This window comes from Meleagris gallopavo, unplaced genomic scaffold (genome assembly GCF_000146605.3).
Source record: "Meleagris gallopavo isolate NT-WF06-2002-E0010 breed Aviagen turkey brand Nicholas breeding stock unplaced genomic scaffold, Turkey_5.1 ChrUn_random_7180001957721, whole genome shotgun sequence".
NCBI classification, from domain to species: domain Eukaryota; kingdom Metazoa; phylum Chordata; class Aves; order Galliformes; family Phasianidae; genus Meleagris; species Meleagris gallopavo.
This window is the reverse complement of record NW_011217737.1, coordinates 70,347-74,303: the sequence shown is the minus strand read 5'-3', so window position 1 is coordinate 74,303 and position 3,957 is coordinate 70,347. Positions and strand designations below refer to the sequence as shown.

Genomic DNA, 3,957 nt, shown 5'->3' with positions numbered 1-3,957 from the left:
AACCCAACCCTTCTGTGACTCTATGAAGAGGTTTCCCCACTGCTCCTGGTGAGGCAAGCAGTGCTGCTGGCAGCCAGCAGCAGTGCAGCTGCTTCCCTGAGCTCAGAGCAGGCTGCAGCCTGCCAGGACGCCGTGTACAGCACGGATGGGTGGTGTGGATCCCAGGGACAAAACAACAACGGCGTGAGGCCAAGGAGAAGCATGTGCACACACAGGGGAGCTGCTCTGCAGCCAGCTTTCCTCTTCCTGGGGCTCGAAACAGGCGCTGGAAGGCAGCAGCTGACGGCAAACGATGAGAAAAAAAAACCAAAAACAAGCAAAGCGAAAGAAAACAAAACGAAGCAGACACGAAAGGGTGCCCGAATGGTCCTGGAAAACACGAAGCCGATGGTGTCAGTCGCTTTGCATCTGCAAACTGCACTCAGTCCCAGCAGTTCCCACCCCAAAAGGAGCCCGTGCTTCTCCACCGCGGTTCCTTCTGTCCTTTCTGTGCTAGGAAAGCTTTGCCTTCTCTGGTTGGTTCCCAGAAAGGGTGAAATGTTTCTTCCTGGGGTCCCAGCCAAGCGAGTGCAGCGTCAGAGGTTAAAAATGGGTTTTCCCTGCCCGGCTCTTCTGCCAAAATAGCTGAGGATCAACAGGGAAATATTTTAGGCAAGGAGCTCTCAAATGAGAGGAGTCTATGGAGTATCCGAGTGCCAACTGGCTTTCATTTGCAAACCCTCCCCACGGGCACGTGCTTTACGATTTATTTCTGCTTGGAGGAAAGCAGACAGAGCAGCACGGTGCGAAAAAGGGCATCTAAGACAAAACCAACATCACATTTTCCAGCCCTCCAGCAGCACCTGAAGGGACCCAGCTCACCCCTCAGCACTCAGCAGAACCCTGGGCCCCCCTCAGTGTGCCGTCCCCCATTTAAGACAAAGGAACAGAAGAAGCACGAGGCAGGACTCAACAACGTGCAGCACTCTGTGTATGAATCCCACCACCTGGCCAGGCTCTGTTCCACTTTTTCACCACGCTTTCTGCACGTGCTGCTCTCACCCTGGGCTGGGAACAAGCCAACCTGCCTTCGTTTACCTGCAAAATGCGGGTGAGATGAGCTGTGAGAGCATCACCACCTCTGTGCGCAGCGCGGCTCAGCTCAAACCACCTCCTGCCACTTTCATTTATATCCTCAAGGTTCTGAGCATCTGAAAAAGCACATTTCAGCTTTCATCTCCTCTGCATCCTCTTTGCTACCTGCTCCGCTCTGCATTCTCCAAGCACAAGCTCTCCGTTTGGCCAGAAACAACTGAGCAGCTTGGGAACAGCCCATAACGTCTCCTGGAGCGGCTCAGAATGGAACAGCAGAGCACTGAGATGGCCAGCATGAACTCAGGAACCACCCTGCAGGTGCTGAGATTTGCTCTGTGAAGATCAGGGAGCCGATGTTCCTCGGTGCTGTGCGTGGAGGGGGTGGGGGTTGCTGTTATTACAAAAGACAACCAGAAAGACTGGAAAGGTGGCTGCTCAGCATCTTCAATTGCCTGCTGCTGGTTTCCTAGTGAGAGGTAATTGAACTTAAATGGAAAGATTAAAGCAGAGGAGAAGACAGCAAGGAAGAAGGGAAGCATGCAGAGACATCCCAGAAAAGAACACCCCCAACCAACCAAGAGCACATCAGGAAAGCCTTCAGTAGGGTGGACCGCAGCCCGCAAGCACACAGAAGGAGAAAACAAGCAAACAAGAGGCAATGGGGGGAACCAGGAAGATGGTCAGAACCAGAGGAGTGCGTCCAAGCAGAGCCATGGAAAAGGTTGGCAGGCAAAGCCTCCCCTTCGTGGGAACTACAGCAATTAGGAGCTTCTGCAAAGCTGCCAATCACAGCAGCCCGAAACGTCTTCTCCCCCCTGTATCCTGCAGCTCACACCTCCGAGCTCAGACCCGAGCAACGACAGAAAAGGGCCCGAAACCAAACGTGTGTTTGGAAGGCAGTGAGCCCACGGAGGGCAGCAGGCGCTGCTCTCTGCTCTCCCCACACCTTGGACGCTTGAGCTGTGCTGTGCCCCACAGATGGGGGAGAAGCTGCCATCCCACCCGCACTGCCCCGCGCAGCACGAAGGGCACCAAGCGATGCCTGCACCGAGCTCTGCTGTGCCCACGCTGCAGGAACTTTCAGCAGCTCATCCTCTTCCTTTCCTGCCGGTGGAAACACGTTTAGTCAGTGCACGATGATTAAAATGCATGGCAGAAGCAAGCCAAGCGGACTCCGCGCTCACCTAAGTGCCCAACCACGACACTGCACTGCCTCCGACACAACCTCAATTTTCAAATGGAGGAAATTAACGAAGGACAGGCCTTCCTTTTTGGGAAGTTCGCTCCTCTGCAACCACGCAGGTGCCCGCTGTGCTGTGCCATGAGTGGAAGTGCTGTGATGGTGAGCACGGAGCCGAGGGCACAGCTGGACTTCGGTGTTTGCCTGGCAGGAGCACAGGTTTCAGAGGTCCTCTCCATACATGCGTGGCTGCTCCCGTTCCTTCCCGGCCCCTGCCTTGAGACAGAATGCTACACAAGAACAAGGAGCAGGAACGTAAAGCTGAAATCTCACTGCAACAACATGGGGAGAGAATCCCACCTCCTGAAACACCAGGAGGGAAGCAGAGAAGGCAGGAAAAAGCAGCCAAGAATGTAAGCGGGAAGGAAGCTCCTGAAACAGCTTTGTCACAACAGCAGAACACACTGGAAGCCTTTCTGACTTTCCTTAATGCTTTTCTCAGGCTTCGAGATCCCACTGAGACTCTCCCTACGGACATTTCATGTCTGTGTGTACACAGTGTACACGAACCAGCAAAGGACCACTTGCTTTTTATCCCTTTTTTTTTTCTTCTGCTTACCTTCAGCCCCTATTACCTTAACCAGCTCGAATTACCTGGTAACTAATCAGCACACAAACCTCCTCCTCCCTGCAGATAACAACCTAAGTGACTCCAGCACCACAGGATGCTTTCTCTCTCTGCTTTCTCACCAGCTTCCTTTTCCTCCAGAAACCCCTCTGTGAACACAAAGACGTGTAAAACACGACTTCTTTCCCTGCTTTGGAGGGAAATCGTTGCAGGGCATTGCTCAGGCCCTACAGCACCAACTAAAGCAAGACAAGCAATTGGATTCGCTCAGCTTAACTCCAATTCCAGCTGGAATTGAAGCTTTTTTTTTTGGAAGAGAGTGAAGAAGCTGGGAGAACTGAATAGGAAACGTAGAACAACTGTGTGCATCGCAGCCAACCTGACAGCACGACACGTTTTGCACAGGGCAGAGCTGGCACCGCTCATCGCTCTGTGCTCTTCCTCCAGGTGCTCACTTGCATTCGGCCCCATAAAAGCCCTGAGCTGCTCAGCAAACAAAGTGAGACAGGGCTACGATCTCCTCCAACCCAACCCTTAACGAAGATCCACAAATCCGTTCTGGCCACCAAATCTCTGCGATTTCAGCGTGCTTCTTACAGCCTGAGCCCTGCAAGACAAGCAGCTCACACGCCTGTGTCAGAGCACCTACCCAGATGTCCCCCCGTGGGTACAAACCTCGGGAGGTTTCACTTTCCTTTTCCTTCCCTAAAAACACGGAGCACACCTGAACGCTGCTTTCCAGACCTGAATTTCCCTAGCAAAGCCAACGTTAAGCCTGCAATAAAATCCTCCTTTGGTTAACGAAGCTGGCTGGCACGTGGGGGCTCACTGCACGCACACGCAGACGCTGCGAGCCCTGGCATTCCCAGCTGCAAACACAGCCTGCAAGCTGCAACCCCAACAGCTTCTGGCCAAAGCCACTTCCTCAGTAACACCAGGAGCTGCGGAGAGCACCCAAAACACCACAGTGTGCCCCAAAACCCACCTGTCCCCATCCCCTCCTGCAGTCTCGTTCTCCCCACCAGCCCCGGCTTTGCCCCCCTCTCCCATTTAGATTTAAGGCAAACACCCCCCC

The 3,957-nt window shown here is 53.7% G+C and overlaps 1 long non-coding RNA gene across 1 annotated transcript; it reads right to left on the bottom strand.

The window, feature by feature from the left end:
* Positions 1-221: 221 nt before the first annotated feature.
* On the bottom strand, positions 222-3,951 carry LOC109365186. The gene is made up of 2 exons (XR_002110825.1): positions 2,259-3,951; positions 222-2,178 (listed from the first exon to the last, which is right to left on the bottom strand). It is a non-coding gene; the product is annotated as an uncharacterized LOC109365186 (long non-coding RNA).
* Between the last annotated feature and the right edge of the window lie 6 nt (positions 3,952-3,957).